Source organism: Gouania willdenowi, chromosome 4 (genome assembly GCF_900634775.1).
Source record: "Gouania willdenowi chromosome 4, fGouWil2.1, whole genome shotgun sequence".
Taxonomy (NCBI): Eukaryota; Metazoa; Chordata; class Actinopteri; order Blenniiformes; family Gobiesocidae; genus Gouania; species Gouania willdenowi.
Window position 1 is genome coordinate 26,182,166 of NC_041047.1, and position 17,643 is coordinate 26,199,808.

General features: G+C 37.6%; 1 long non-coding RNA gene across 8 annotated transcripts; it reads left to right on the forward strand.

The window, feature by feature from the left end:
* The first annotated feature begins 1,398 nt into the window (after positions 1 to 1,398).
* LOC114462575 (uncharacterized) lies at positions 1,399 to 5,537 on the forward strand. 8 transcript variants are annotated; one of them, XR_003673973.1, is made up of 9 exons: positions 1,399 to 1,652; positions 1,753 to 2,108; positions 2,229 to 2,374; positions 2,773 to 2,837; positions 3,792 to 3,893; positions 4,665 to 4,825; positions 4,886 to 5,101; positions 5,206 to 5,305; positions 5,401 to 5,537. It is a non-coding gene; the product is annotated as an uncharacterized LOC114462575 (long non-coding RNA). The 8 variants fall into 8 exon arrangements; XR_003673974.1 differs by having other exon boundaries at positions 1,753 to 1,913; positions 2,007 to 2,108; positions 4,665 to 5,101; XR_003673975.1 differs by having other exon boundaries at positions 1,410 to 1,457; positions 1,551 to 1,652; positions 4,665 to 5,101.
* The last annotated feature ends 12,106 nt before the right edge of the window (positions 5,538 to 17,643 follow it).

Consider the following 17,643-nt stretch of genomic DNA (forward strand, 5'->3'; position numbering starts at 1 on the left):
CGTCTAAAGGAAGGTCCAAACATGTTTCAGTTAAAAAAGAGCTTTAAAAACTTTTACATTTATTTACAATGTAATGAAATAAATATGTTTAAATACCACTGTTCGTTAAACATTTTTTTTGTTGTTTATTTCAGGTATGGGTCAGCCCGAGGGTTGGGTCGCAAGCTGGGCCGAGCCCGAGGGTTGGGTCGCTGGCTGGGCCGAACCCGAGGGTTGGGTCTCTGGCTGGGCCGAACCCGAGGGTTGGGTCGCAGGCTGGGCCGAGCCCGAGGGTTGGGTCCCTGGCAGGGCCGAACCCGAGGGTTGGGTCGCAGGCTGGGCCGAACCCGAGGGTTGGGTCTCTGGCTGGGCCGAACCCGAGGGTTGGGTTGCAGGCTGGGCCGAGCCCGAGGGTTGGGTCGCAGGCTGGGCCGAGCCCGAGGGTTGGGTCGCAGGCTGGGCCGAGCCCGAGGGTTGGGTCGCTGGCTGGGCCGAGCCCGAGGGTTGGGTCGCTGGCTGGGCCGAACCCGAGGGTTGGGTCTCTGGCTGGGCCGAACCCGAGGGTCGGGTCGCAGGCCGGGCCGAGCCCGAGGGTCGGGTCGCAAGTTGGGCCGAGCCCGAGGGTTCGGTTGCAGGTTGGGCCGAGCCCGAGGGTTCGGTCGCAGGCCGAGCCGACCCTCCGGTTTTGTTTCCACCCTGGACAGACCCTCGCTGGTCCGACCCTCCGGGCTCGGATCCAGGCTCGGATCCAGGCTGGACCGACCCTCGCTGGGCTGACCCTCTGGGTTTGGACCCAGGCTGGGCCACAGGTAAGTTCTGAGAATCCTCCATCGTTCAGCTCTGACTGTCGGTGTGAGTCTGTTCTGACTCATCTTAGAGTCTTCTCTTTTTTGTTTTTCTAGATGAGTTCCTTGTTTAAACGTGTCTTTCACAGCTAGTCCTTGCATCTGGCTGGATGAGTTTAGCCTTTGGTTACATTCACGCCAAGGCTTGTGTTTATAATATCACCCTTTTGTAAATAGTTAATTTAGGTGATTAATCACAGCTGGCCTTTGCGTCTTGCGGGGCTTCTGATGTCCCGGGCAATGTCTGGCACCTGGACCTTTTTAGATTGTAGATAAAAATTTTTGTTTCTTTATGACGGGCCACAGTGGGCGTAATTTTCCCGTCACTTTCGTAAACAGGTAAGTATGTTTAGGTATAGTTAGGTTGTTAAGAGTTTAGAGATTATGTTTTTATTCCCAGCATGTTTGAGACACAAGAGGCATCAGCAGAGGATGAAGACTTCTATCAATCAAAACTATGTAAGTAAAGCGTCTCGTTTACACAGAAAGACACAACACTTGCCATTGGTAGAAAAAAAATTTAAATAGATGTTCGTTTACACTAAAACCTGTAAATTGTCCACCACAGTGTCCCACAATCAGCCCCAGGAGGAGACGCCAGCAGAGGAAAGAAACAATATTAACCAAAACAATGTAAGTAAAACTTCTCATTCACACAGAAAGACACTCACATGTTTAATGTATAAATAGACGTCACGTTTTACTAACTCCTGTAAAATGTCGGAGAGGAACGCCAACATCCACTGATTGAGGAGAAGAAAGATGGAGGACGGGAGTGCCAGCATCTACCAATGGAGGAGAAGAAATACTTTTATTAACCAAAACAATGTAAGTAAAACCTCTCGTTTACACAGAAAGACACTGGACACGTTTATTGTAAAAAATGACTTTCTAATAATGCTTGTAAAATGTTGGACTCGACCACCAGAATCCACTGATGGAGAACAAGGAAGATGGAAGAGTACCATCATCTACCAATGGAGGATGAGAAGGAGAAAAATGGGGGAGCACCAGCATCCAAAAGTGTCCCACAATCAGCTCCAGGAGGAGACGCCAGCAGTGGAAAGAAAGACTATTAACCAAAACAATGTAAGTAAAACTTCTCATTTACACAGAAAGACACTCACATGTTTAATGTATAAATAGACGTCACGTTTTACTAACTCCTGTAAAATGTCGGAGAGGAACGCCAACATCCACTGATTGAGGAGAAGAAAGATGGAGGACGGGAGTGCCAGCATCTACCAATGGAGGAGAAGAAATACTTTTATTAACCAAAACAATGTAAGTAAAACCTCTCGTTTACACAGAAAGACACTGGACACATTTATTGTAAAAAATGACATGACTTTGTCATAATGCCTGTGAAATGTGGGACTTGAACACCAAAATTCACTGATTGAGAACAAGGAAGATGGAAGAGTACCATCATCTACCAATGGAGGAGGAGGAGGAGAAAAATGCGGGAGCACCAGCATCCAAAAGTGTCCCACAATCAGCCCCAGGAGGAGACGCCAGCAGCGGAAAGAAAGACTATTAACCTAAACAATGTAAGCAAAACCTCTCATTTACACAGAAAGACACTGAACTTTTTTTATTGTAAAAAGGTTGTCATTGGTAAAAAAAAAAAAAAAAAAAGAGAAATAGATGTTCGTTTACACTAAAACCTGTAAATTGTCCACCACAGTGTCCCACAATCAGCCCCAGGAGGAGACGCCAGCAGAGGAAAGAAACAATATTAACCAAAACAATGTAAGTAACACCTCTCGTTTACACAGAAAGACACTGGACACGTTTATTGTAAAAAATGACTTTCTAATAATGCTTGTAAAATGTTGGACTTGACCACCAGAATCCACTGATGCAGAACAAGGAAGATGGAAGAGTACCATCATCTACCAATGGAGGAGGAGGAGGAGAAAAATGCGGGAGCACCAGCATCCAAAAGTGTCCCACAATCAGCCCCAGGAGGAGACGCCAGCAGCGGAAAGAAAGACTATTAACCAAAACAATGTAAGCAAAACCTCTCATTTACACAGAAAGACACTGAACTTTTTTTATTGTAAAAAGGTTGTCATTGGTAAAAAAAAAAAAAAAAAGAGAAATAGATGTTCGTTTACACTAAAACCTGTAAATTGTCCACCACAGTGTCCCACAATCAGCCCCAGGAGGAGACGCCAGCAGAGGAAAGAAACAATATTAACCAAAACAATGTAAGTAAAACCTCTCGTTTACACAGAAAGACACTGGACACGTTTATTGTAAAAAATGACTTTCTAATAATGCTTGTAAAATGTTGGACTCGACCACCAGAATCCACTGATGGAGAACAAGGAAGATGGAAGAGTACCATCATCTACCAATGGAGGATGAGAAGGAGGAAAATGGGGGAGCACCAGCATCCAAAAGTGTCCCACAATCAGCCCCAGGATGAGACGCCAGCAGCAGAAAGAAAGACTATTAACCAAAACAATGTAAGTAAAACTTCTCATTTACACAGAAAGACACTGATCACATGTTTAATGTATAAATAGACGTCACGTTTTACTAAGTCCTGTAAAATGTCGGAGAGGAACGCCAACATCCACTGATGGAGGAGAAGAAAGGTGGAGGACGGGAGTGCCGGCATCTACCAATGGAGGAGAAGAAATGCTTTTATTAACCAAAACAATGTAAGTAAAACCTCTCATTTACACAGAAAGACACTGAACTTTTTTTATTGTAAAAATGTTGTCATTGGTAAAAAAAATGAAAAAAAAAGAGAAATAGATGTTCGTTTACACTAAAACCTGTAAATTGTCCACCACAGTGTCCCACAATCAGCCCCAGGAGGAGACGCCAGCAGAGGAAAGAAACAATATTAACCAAAACAATGTAAGTAAAACTTCTCATTCACACAGAAAGACACTCACATGTTTAATGTATAAATAGACGTCACGTTTTACTAACTCCTGTAAAATGTCGGAGAGGAACGCCAACATCCACTGATTGAGGAGAAGAAAGATGGAGGACGGGAGTGCCAGCATCTACCAATGGAGAAGAAGAAATACTTTTATTAACCAAAACAATGTAAGTAAAACCTCTCGTTTACACAGAAAGACACTGGACACGTTTATTGTAAAAAATGACATTACTTTGTCATAATGCCTGTAAAATGTGGGACTTGAACACCAGAATTCACTGATTGAGAACGAGGAAGATGGAAGAGTACCATCATCTACCAATGGAGGAGGAGGAGGAGGAGGAGGAGAAAAATGCGGGAGCACCAGCATCCAAAAGTGTCCCACAATCAGCCCCAGGAGGAGACGCCAGCAGCGGAAAGAAAGACTATTAACCAAAACAATGTAAGCAAAACCTCATTTACACAGAAAGACACTGAACTTTTTTTTATTGTAAAAATGTTGTCATTGGTAAAAAAAAAAAAAAGAGAAATAGATGTTCGTTTACACTAAAACCTGTAAATTGTCCACCACAGTGTCCCACAATCAGCCCCAGGAGGAGACGCCAGCAGAGGAAAGAAACAATATTAACCAAAACAATGTAAGTAAAGCTTCTCATTTACACAGAAAGACACTCACATGTTTAATGTATAAATAGACGTCATGTTTTACTAACTCCTGTAAAATGTCGGAGAGGAACGCCAACATCCACTGATGGAGGAGAAGAAAGATGGAGGACGGGAGTGCCAGCATCTAACAATGGAGGAGAAGAAATATTTTTATTAACCAAAACAATGTAAGTAAAACCTCTCGTTTACACAGAAAGACACTGGACACGTTTATTGTAAAAAATGACATTACTTTGTCATAATGCCTGTAAAATGTGGGACTTGAACACCAGAATTCACTGATTGAGAACAAGGAAGATGGAAGAGTACCATCATCTACCAATGGAGGATGAGAAGGAGAAAAATGGGGGAGCATCAGCATCCAAAAGTGTCCCACAATCAGCCCCAGGAGGAGACGCCAGCAGCGGAAAGAAAGACTATTAACCAAAACAATGTAAGTAAAACATCTCATTTACACAGAAAGACACTGATCACATGTTTAATGTATAAATAGACGTCACGTTTTACTAAGTCCTGTAAAATGTCGGAGAGGAACGCCAACATCCACTGATTGAGGAGAAGAAAGATGGAGGACGGGAGTGCCAGCATCTACCAATGGAGGAGGAGGAGGAGGAGAAAAATGCAGGAGCACCAGCATCCAAAAGTGTCCCACAATCAGCCCCAGGAGGAGACGCCAACAGCGGAAAGAAAGACTATTAACCAAAACAATGTAAGTAAAACTTCTCATTCACACAGAAAGACACTCACATGTTTAATGTATAAATAGACGTCACGTTTTACTAACACCTGTAAAATGTTGGTCTTGACCACCAGTATCCACTGATGGAGGAGAGGAAAGATGGAGGACAGGAGCACACAAACATCAGCACAAGATGGAGATGAAGAAAGACTTCTATCATCAACCAAAAACATTGTAAGCAAAGCCTCTCGTTTGAACACACATTTAATATAAAAATAGGTGTTAATTACTGTACTAGTGACTGTAAAACGTCTTGTGTGTGATTACAGATTCACTTCAGAGGAGAATCAGACTGTTCCAGATGTTCATCACCACAGCACAGAATGAGACAGCAGTAGTAGTAGTAGTGTTTACTCTGACTGCTTTCATTTCAACTATAAATAAATAAAAAATAATATCTTAAGAAATCAAACTTGGTGAAATGCTTTGTGTGCTTTCTAGTGTTGTGATTAAGACCACACTATCCGAGACCAAGATTTGCCCGAGACCAGAATGCACCGAGACCAAGTCAAGACCAAGACCATAAACATTTTTTTTTCAATTTAAAAAAATATATAAATAAATAAAATTATGACAAGGTTCGACAGTTAAATAACATTCTCTCTTTAATTTAGTTTATTCTAAATACATTTGACGGCCAAAAAAGGTGCCTGCAAAAAATTAACTAAAATATTAAAACTACTACTGCTACTGATAAATTCACAATTATTCTACATATTTGAAAACAAGATTTTTATGTCTGCTGAATGTACAGTAAGTGTTTAAAAGTATTTCTGCCAAGAAATATTGATTCTCGATTCTGATTCTTTGAGCTGTGCAGGTCAACAGGTCACAGACTTCACATGATTATTTTTTTGTTTGAAAAAGCCTTTACACAGGTTATTTTTATTAATTCACTTAGTTGATATAGTTTAATTTGGTTGCTGTAATGTAATTAGGATATTGAATTACAAAGGTCTCCAAATGTAACTGTAAAAGTGAAACTTTCTGAAATAAAACTACAAACAAGTTGTCATCAGTGTAAAAAACAGAGCTACAGGTAGATGTGAAACTAAATAAAATAAACTCAAACCCTGGAACAGTCATGTGACAAATCAATCAATAGTTCTTGTTGAGAAATATTATTATTCTGGATACAGTGGAAACAGAAACTATAAAAAATAGTTATATTGTGAACCTATTTATATTGGAGGGAACATATTATGTTCAAAGGTAAAAAAATTATTTTTGTTTTTAAAAAAAAGACAGCCGAATTGTAGATAATACTTTAATTTACTTACTCACTCATTTAGTTTGGAGCTTTACGTTCTGTTTTGCGCACTTTGGTTGTTTTTCTGATTGGCGCTACAATCGCTATGGAGTTTGGTTATCAGCGTTTCAAACATTTCACGGAACACACACACAGTATTTATTTATTTGCAATAAATATATACTAAATGAGTAAAGTGAAACACAAAAAATGTACAAAGACAACTGAAAGAATAAAAAATGTACAAAGACAAATGAAAGAATAAAAAAATGCACAAAGACAAATGAAAGAATAAAAAAATGCACAAAGACAAATGAAAGAATAAAAAAATGTACAAAGACAACTGAAAGAATAAAAAATGTACAAAGACAAATGAAAGAATAAAAAAATGCACAAAGACAACTGAAAGAATAAAAAATACACGACTCCAAAAAAATATACATTACAGAAAACTACAATGCGGGTGCACGGAGGAGATGGATGTAGACACACACACACAGTATTTACAATAAAAATACACTAAATGTGTAAAATAAAACAAAAAACTAAACAATATTTATACAAAAAGTACACACAATTACAACAGAAATGCATAAAAATACACACAATTCAATATTTATACAAAAAATACACAAATTGACAACAGAATCACACTACAATGGCAACAAAAAAACTATAACTATACAAAAATACAACAGAAAGATACACAAATACACATAATGACTCCAAAAAACATACATTACAGAAAAATACACCAAACAAAAAAATATAAAAGTGAGTTTAAAATAACAACAAACCATAGAATTAAACCAGGGAAATCGCACACGATATTTTATTTTGCACCCGCAAATAAACCCTACAGAGTATGTACAGCTCTTTGTACATCCAACCTTCAAACACATACTCATTTGCCCATAATTAACTCTACTTAAGCTCCCACATGAATGCATACTTCCAACGGGCACTGTACTAGTATACATAAATGTAATTTGAGTCTAAAGCCACAAAAAACACCACTTTAAAAAGAAAATAGACTAATATAAGACCTCTTTACAGTTATTTGAGTCATTCTGCGCTAGTGCAACTTGCGGCGATGACACGCTGGTGACGACATAATCTAAGATGGCGGCGGCCCGGACTACAGCCGATACTATTTAATAAAAGCCTTAAAAGACATGGATATAATGAAAAGAGTGGATGGACGCAGGCATAAACATGCAGACTTTCACACGGACTTAATAAACACACACGGACCTCGGTAAACACGGTAAACGGTACAGGCTTCACTGGCCGGCAGGCACTAGGACCCAGAGGCCGAGTAAATGCGTCCCCATACTGCTAATATCACCAAGTTTACCATTTTACCTGTTGTTAGAGCTACTATTTTTACCAGGGAGATAATATTTATTCCTGGTGAGTGTTTTCTGGAGTTTTACTGGCCTTTTTACTGGTGATTAGTTCACATCTCCCTTGCGCTCCACGGTCCAAACTGACATCGTAGCCACACACACACACACACACACGAGTGTGTCATACACGTCATTCAGTCACATTAAGGAAGGTTACGGTCATTATACAGGGTGTATTAAAGACTGAATAAAGAATTGTTTTATCCCGTTCTTCTCCGTGTTAATGCTTCCGAGTCCGAGACAAGACCGAGACCTTTAAAATTTGGTCTCGAGACCAAGACCGGTCCCAACTACTACAACACTAGGTCTAGGTCAATGATTCAACTGAATTGTTCATAATTAATGAGTAAATTGATTGATAACCTTATTTATTTCAACTACTGTGGTTTCTCCCAGTCTGTGTAAAACTAAAACATTCCCTTTAATACAGTGTGACTATAGAAGGTGATTTTATGTCTGTCTAAAATAATACAGTGAGCAGGTTACACGTATTCTATCATTTTCTGTCTTTATTTGCATGTTCGGTGTTGAAGTAATCAAAAGTAATCAGTTACATTACTTATAGTGATACTTAGAGTAAGTTACTGATTCCATTTTTTAACAGGTAACTTGTAATTGTACCAAATTACTTTTCAAAAGTAACCCTCCCATCACTGTGTATAAGTCCCACCCCTTATATATATATATATTAGGGGTGGGACTTGATTTAAAAAAACAATCTAATTAACTTGGGTCTTTGTAATTAATAATTTTAATTAATCACATTTTAAGTGCATAACTATATTTGCAAAAATACAGTAAACTCAAACAATTTTAATGTCACAATTGTGGAAAAATGTAACAAATCTAAGTAAAAGTGCCATTTCAATTACATTATGTACTTTTCACAGCAGTGTTGGCTTGAAATTGTAAAAAAAACAAAACAAAACAAAAAAAAACCAAATCAACAGTGTTTTTTTTTTTAATTCAAGTAAAATTTGAAATATATCATTTGGCCTAATCTCTTTGGAACTCCAAGTACTAAATAACAGTAGAGTAGCAAAAAATAACACCCATCAGCCTCACAACACCTTCAGGCCTATTTCTTATCCTTCAGCTCAGACAAACTAGCCAGTTAACATTATCAGAGCTCAAGGAAGATATTTTTTGTCACTATGTGACCTGCAAGTGAGAACAACCTCACACATGGGACAGAAGTGGCAGGGCTCGTCAGAAAGTTGTGGGCCAGGACAGACAGCTGTGGGTGGGTCCCTGCTGGACTGGACCACCACTGTAGAGGGCAGTTTGTTTCACTGATGGTGGATTCAGCTTTGTACAAAGTGTCGAATTCCAACTTGTGGAAACATCCAGTATAAATGTCTCTCGTTCTTGCCTCAGTCTTGTTTGTTCCTGTTGTAGTTCCTCTGTATTAGCAGGGCTGTGTTTAAAGTGACCCACTATCTTGCTCCATTTTGCTAATATCTCACTAAACCTACTATTGGCAAGGCTAACAGTGATAGTTCTCTGTAAGATGTGAGCATCTAAACATAATGTCCATGAAAGGCATGAGCCAACCACTGGGAGCAATTTAGGGTTCAGTGTCTTGCTCAAGGACACTTTGAACCCCCAACTTCTCAAACCGAAAATGGCCAATTTACTTTAGTCATGGTCGCCACATATACCCATACACACAGACAGGACCGTGTGTGCTATAAGATAAATGAATAGGTTGAAGTTCCATTAAATGTTATATAATGTTTAGAGCAGGGGTCACCAACGCGGTGCCCGCGGGCACCAGGTCGCCCGTAAGGACCAGATGAGTCGCCCGCTGGCCTGTTCTAAAAATAGCTCAAATAGCAGCACTTACCAGTGAGCTTTTATATATATAGATTTATTTATTTAGCTATTCTTGTTTAAATCACACTTACATGTAACTTAGAAATGACAATAAAGTGTTTTTTGTGTTTAATACATACTTGCCAACCCTCCCGATTTTCTCCTGATTTCTGCCCGACATTGTCCGGGCGGACCATCCTTCACTGAGCGTCGTTTCCAGCCGGACAATAATAACGACAATAATGGACTTGTTTTTTTGAAACCTGAATTGCTCCCAGTGACTTTGTCCTAAGTTTGCCATGACACAACCTTTTGCCTTGTAACAGCTATGAAAAGCAAAAAATGCTGACACTTTCAAACTTATAGGTACTGTGGGCTATCGGAAATGGAAAAATAAATAATCTATAATTATATTATAAATAAAAAAAAATAAATAAAAAAAATAAAAATATCAATTCACTCTTGGGTAGGCACTGGAGGGTAGCACTTGAAGTCTTATACATAAGGCTGACATTGCTCTGTCAATGTCTGTCATTAGCATGAATAAGGTGTCATGAAGGCTGTCATTAAGTGTTGTTTGCTAAATTATGACACCTTTAGAGCTATGTTGGCACTTATCCTGCAGCCTTCTGCCAGAAATATTTATATTTTACTAAAACATGATTTGTTTTTGTCTTTAAACCTAAAAAGAAGAGTTTTAAAAAGACTGGATGGTTATAACTTACAACACATCCATTCATTTTCTGACCCGCTAACTTACAGCACACTGCAGATAAAATAATACAGAATAAATTAGTTAATAAGTTCCCTGGATGACGACAACATTTTAAAAGCAGGCAGAGATCATTCACATTGTACTGTGATATTGTTTCTTTTTTGAGGATTTAAATGAAACATGATGCTGGAGTTAACAATAGGGATTCACTGAAATGAATTTTCAAAAATATTCATCGTATTGCATTTTTGGCTCTGAATATGTACTAATCACTTTCATTAAAACATTGCTATTGTATACTATAATATTAATGCTTCAAAAAGTGAATCAATTAAAAACATGAAAATATTATTTTTAGCACTGACATTCCAAAAATGAAAAATATAAAATAAAAAGTTAAACCTGACCCCATTCTTACATTAAATAATGTTGAAAGAGAGTCAAATTAAAAAAGGTTATCTAATTAAAACACATAGTATATGTGTAATAGTACAATATCTTGATGAAAATCAGCTTCTTGGTTTTTTTTTATTATCCAAACATGTTATTTAGATGCACACACTGAGAGTTCACAAAACATACACACACAACAATTAACAGTTAAATAAAAAGTAATTATATTAAAAAGAAAAAAAAACACTGACACAATTGGCTTCATGTTTATGGTATTTTTGTATAATTAAATACATATGTGGCGTTTAATAATAATAATAATAATAATAATAATAATAATAATAATAATAATAATAGCCAGATTTATATTTGACAGTATAGTGAAAGTATAGAATAAAATTGTATAAGATTTTATTTTGTGAATATTCTTTTATTTATTATTGTTTTATTTTTTGTTCATCAATTACGAGACAATTCAGGCAGCTCCATTTAAACTCCAAGCGACCACGCCTGGGGTCACGACCCCAAAGTTGAAAAATGCGGGGGAACAAACGTGCCGAAATAAATAAATAAATATATATATATATATATATATATATATATAATAAATACACATAAACAAAAATAAAAAGGGAAAATTTTTAGATTAAATACAAATAAATAAATATAAGTGAGGAAAAATACAAAAGTAAAAATATTGAATAAATGCATGCAAAAAAAAAACATTCAAAACAAAAAAAAAATATTGTTGAAAAATTCAATGAAATAGATTGATAAATAAAAGTGGAAATAAAAAAGAAAATACAAATATAACTTACATACTTTTTTTTTTTAACTTGTATTCATTTAATCATTCATTTTATACATATTAAACATTTTTATTTTTGTTTCTTTTATTCATTTATTTTAAATTTTGGCAGGTTTGGCCCAACGGGATCTCGGTGGTGCGTTCATAGTCCGTGGGAAACCGGGGGATTGCCATGACTTTTACGCAACAGACAGAACGTGAAAAGTGGTCACGTGCGTCGTAAAACTGAACGTTTCACCTTATGTAAATATTTTTATGGTTCATATAAAACGTTAAGATAGCCATTATGTATGCATTGTTCACAAATAAAAACAAAAATAGACAGTGTATCTTGAAAAGTTTTTTTAAAGTTTTTACGTAAAGTTGCGTGACGTCGTCGCCATGGAAACGAGTTGGATGCGGCATTTAAATTCACCTGCTGAACTTTAACGTTCTTAGCGAGCAGCGAGAGAGACGTTGAGAGGAGAGCTGTTAGCATCTGTTAGCATCTGTGAGCTGAGAAAGGAGAGAAAAACTTTACGAAACACTGAGAAAAGTCATCAGAAGACCTCTACACGACCAGAAGAAGAAGTTCAGACCAGGAGCAGAACTTCAGAAAAAGGACTTATAAGACGACGAGACCAGAAAATTGAACCATGGCCCTGCGCATGGCTCAAGGTAAGACACGTTTTAATTATTCTCACCTGATAGGCCTTATTTCATCATTTTAGCACTGAAAAGTTAAGTATATATTATGATTTATAATCTATAGGTCTGTCTAAATCAGGTTCTGGGCCTGAGACGTTTATATTTTGTATTATAGGCCGAGCGTTAGTGAGCGTTTGGGCTGTTCCGACTGTTTTGCAGAGGTCTAATTATTTATTTAAAAAAAAAAAAAAAAAGTAGATTTATTTAAGTCCTGTACTGCCTGAGGTAGATTTATTGTAAATTTGTACTTTAGTTCATAAATAATTTTAAGTCGAGTTTCACTATATATTTTTCTAGATAAAATTGATACTGAACTATTTGTTTTGGTTTGTTTTTGAAGCAGCCAATGAGGTGGGTGAAATGTAGTTACCATGGATGCTGTTTGCATTGTTTGTGCTTGAATATTTACTTCATTTATTTACATAGATACATACTTTATTTCCTACATTGATTACTTTCTTAAAATGACTCCTTATTTAAATTTAAATGGCTTATTTTTCCCCCTCTTATTTAATTTGTTTTTCAAAATCCTCCTGTGGACAAGTGTTAAAAATTAGCACACGTTAAAACGTTTAAAAATTGTCCAATGTCATTGTGCTGTCCATATCAAAATATAAAATAAATAATCAATAAATCAATAAATGAAATCCTTTTTTAAAAAATAGCAGTGCTAAGCATTCATGAGAGTGATACAGTCATCACTGCACAAATTAAATGTTTATTTATGTTTTGTCTGTATATGTTGTCAAAGTTTATCACTACATAGTGCAATCTTTTTGCACAGCTATGAATGTTTTTATCTTCCAAGAAATAAATACATTTGTTATTTTTGCTTTATTGTTATAATCATTGCCCTCCTGAAGGAAGGATAAACTAAACTTTATAAGGGGAATTAAAATGAATTGAATTGTTTATTTTTGAATATGCAAACAAAATAATTAAAATGGGGGGAAAAAAAGAGCATAAATTTGAACATAAAACATCAAATACAGAAGTGTAACTTATAAACTCCTACTCCTTCTTATAATCTAAACTAATGAATCACAATGACAATCTCCATTGCACTAAGACAGCATAAATGTAATATATATACAGTATGTATAGAAGTGCATAGCATGTACATCACAAAATATCATCCCAAGTTGCCCGTTAAGCCCTTGAAAAACAAATAAAGAAAAATATAAGATGATGATGATAATAATAATAATACAATATACCAAATACTAAAACAATAGAACAATAGTGTGTGTGTGTATATATATATATATATATATATATATATATATATATATACTCTTAATACTCAATGTTACTCAACATCTCCCTCCTCCCTGTACCTCTTAAAAATTGTTGTTCTACCTTCTTTTGAAATGTTTAATATTTGGACTCTGTTTTACCTTCATGGTGAACCTGTTCAATAGTGTCAACGCACTAACTGAAACAAAAACTTTGCCTAGTTTTACGAATTGGAGGTAATTTAATGTACATTTTCCCCTCATTATTGCTGAATAACTCCTGCATTTTCATTTTTTAGCTTTTTTTTTTAGCTTTTAGTCTTGCTGTCTAACATTCTGCAAACAACAACAAAAATATTTGGTGTTTCTGTATGTGAGACCGTATAACAGTTTAAATGTACATCTGAAGGAAGGTCCAAACATGTTTCAGTTAAAAAAAAGCTTTATAAACTTTTACATTTATTTACAATGTAATGAAATAAATATGTTTAAATATCACTGTTCATTAAACATTTTTTTTGTTGTTTATTTCAGGTATGGGTCAGCCCGAGGGTTGGGTCGCAGGCTGGGCCGAACCCGAGGGTTGGGTCCCGAGCTGGGCCGAACCCGAGGGTTGGGTCGCAGGCTGGGCCGAACCCGAGGGTTGGGTCGCAGGCTGGGCCGAACCCGAGGGTTGGGTCGCAGGCTGGGCCGAACCCGAGGGTTGGGTCTCTGGCTGGGCCGAACCCGAGGGTTGGGTCTCTGGCTGGGCCGAGCCCGAGGGTTGGGTCGCAGGCTGGGCCGAACCCGAGGGTTGGGTCGCAGGCTGTACCGAGCCCGAGGGTTGGGTCTCTGGCTGGGCCGAACCCGAGGGTCGGGTCTCTGGCTGGGCCGAACTCGAGGGTCGGGTCTCTGGCTGGGCCGAGCCCGAGGGTCGGGTCTCTGGCTGGGCCGAGCCCGAGGGTCGGGTCTCTGGCTGGGCCGAACCCGAGGGTCGGGTCGCAGGTCGGGCCGAGCCCGAGGGTCGGGTCGCAGGCCGGGCCGAGCCCGAGGGTCGGGTCGCAGGTTGGGCCGAGCCCGAGGGTTCGATCGCAGGCCGGGCCAACCCTCCGGTTTTGTTTCCACCCTGGACAGACCCTCGCTGGTCCGACCCTCCGGGCTCGGATCCAGGCTCGGATCCAGGCTGGACCGACCCTCGCTGGGCTGACCCTCTGGGTTTGGACCCAGGCTGGGCCACAGGTAAGTTCTGAGAATCCTCCATCGTTCGGCTCTGACTGTCGGTGTGAGTCTGTTGTGACTCATCTTAGAGTCTTCTGTTTTTTGTTTTTCTAGATGAGTTCCTTGTTTAAACGTGTCTTTCACAGCTAGTCCTTGCATCTGGCTGGATGAGTTTAGCCTTTGGTTACATTCACGCCAAGGCTTGTGTTTATAATATCACCCTTTTGTAAATAGTTAATTTAGGTGAATAATCACAGCTGGCCTTTGCGTCTTGCGGGGCTTCTGATGTCCTGGGCAATGTCTGGCACCTGGACCTTTTTAGATTGTAGATACATTTTTTGTTTCTTTATGACGGGCCACAGTGGGCGTAATTCTCCCGTCACTCTCGTAAACAGGTAAGTATGTTTAGGTATAGTTAGGTTGTTAAGAGTTTAGAGATTACGTTTTTATTCCCAGCATGTTTGAGACACAAGAGGCATCAGCAGAGGATGAAGACTTCTATCAATCAAAACTATGTAAGTAAAGCGTCTCGTTTACACAGAAAGACACTGAACTTTTTTTAATTGTAAAAATACTGCCATTGGTAGAAAAAAAATTAAAAAAGATGTTTGTTTACACTAAAACCTGTAAATTGTCCACCACAGTGTCCCACAATCAGCCCCAGGAGGAGACGCCAGCAGCGGAAAGAAACAATATTAACCAAAACAATGTAAGTAAAACTTCTCATTCACACAGAAAGACACTCACATGTTTAATGTATAAATAGACGTCACGTTTTACTAACTCCTGTAAAATGTCGGAGAGGAACGCCAACATCCACTGATGGAGGAGAAGAAAGATGGAGGACGGGAGTGCCAGCATCTAACAATGGAGGAGAAGAAATACTTTTATTTACCAAAACAATGTAAGTAAAACCTCTCATTTACACAGAAAGACACTGGACACGTTTATTGTAAAAAATGACATTACTTTGTCATAATGCCTGTAAAATGTTGGACTTGACCACCAGAATTCACTGATTGAGAACAAGGAAGATGGAAGAGTACCATCATCTACCAATGGAGGAGGAGAGGGAGAAAAATGGGGGAGCACCAGCATCCAAAATTGTCCCACAATCAGCCCCAGGAGGAGACGCCAGCAGAGGAAAGAAAGACTATTAAACAAAACAATGTAAGCAAAACCTCTCATTCACACAGAAAGACACTCACATGTTTAATGTATAAATAGACGTCACGTTTTACTAACTCCTGTAAAATGTCGGAGAGGAACGCCAACATCCACTGATGGAGGAGAAGAAAGATGGAGGACGGGAGTGCCAGCATCTAACAATGGAGGAGAAGAAATACTTTTATTAACCAAAACAATGTAAGTAAAACTTCTCATTTACACAGAAAGACACTGATCACATATTTAATCTATAAATAGAAGTCACGTTTTACTAACACCTGTAAAATGTTGGTCTTGACCACCAGTATCCACTGATGGAGGAGAGGAAAGATGGAGGACAGGAGCACACAAACATCAGCACAAGACGGAGATGAAGAAAGACTTCTATCAATCAACCAAAAACAATGTAAGCAAAGCCTCTCATTTGAACACACATTTAATATAAAAATAGGTGTTAATTACTGTACTAGTGACTGTAAAACGTCTTGTGTGTGATTACAGATTCACTTCAGAGGAGAATCGGACTGTTCCAGATGTTCATCACCACAGCACAGAATGAGACAGCAGTAGTAGTAGTAGTAGTGTTTACTCTGACTGCTTTCATTTCAACTATAAATAAATAAAAAATAATATCTTAAGAAATCAAACTTGGTGAAATGCTTTGTGTGCTTTCTAGTGTTGTGATTAAGACCACACTATCCGAGACCAAGATTTGCCCGAGACCAGAATGCACCGAGACCGAGTCAAGACCAAGACCATAAACATTTTTTTTTCAATTTAAAAAAATCTATAAATAAATAAAACTATGACAAGGTTCAACAGTTAAATAACATTCTCTCTTTAATTCTAGTTTATTCTAAATACATTTGACGGACAAAAAAGGTCCCTGCAAAAAATTAACTAAAATATTAAAACTACTACTGCTACTGATAAATTCACAATTATTCTACATATTTGAAAACAAGATTTTTATGTCAGCTGAATGTACAGTAAGTGTTTAAAAGTAAGAAATATTGATTCTCGATTCTGATTCTTTGAGCTGTGCAGGTCAACAGGTCACAGACTTCACATGATTATTTTTTTGTTTGAAAAAGCCTTTACACAGGTTATTTTTATTAATTCACTTAGTTGATATAGTTTAATTTGGTTGCTGTAATGTAATTAGGATATTGAATTACAAAGGTCTCCAAATGTAACTGTAAAAGTGAAACTTTCTGAAATAAAACTACAAACAAGTTGTCATCAGTGTAAAAAACATAGAGCTACAGGTAGATGTGAAACTAAATAAAATAAACTCAAACCCTGGAACAGTCATGTGACAAATCAATCAATAGTTCTTGTTGAGAAATATTATTATTCTGGATACAGTGGAAACAGAAACTATAAAAAATAGTTATATTGTGAACCTATTTATATTGGAGGGAACATATTATGTTCAAAGGTAAAAAAATTATTTTTGTTTTTAAAAAAAAGACAGCCGAATTGTAGATAATACTTTAATTTACTTACTCACTCATTTAGTTTGGAGCTTTACGTTCTGTTTTGCGCACTTTGGTTGTTTTTCTGATTGGCGCTACAATCGCTATGGAGTTTGGTTATCAGCGTTTCAAACATTTCACGGAACACACACACAGTATTTATTTATTTGCAATAAATATATACTAAATGAGTAAAGTGAAACACAAAAAATGTACAAAGACAACTGAAAGAATAAAACATGTACAAAGACAAATGAAAGAATAAAAAAATGCACAAAGACAAATGAAAGAATAAAAAAATGCACAAAGACAACTGAAAGAATAAAAAATACACGACTCCAAAAAAATATACATTACAG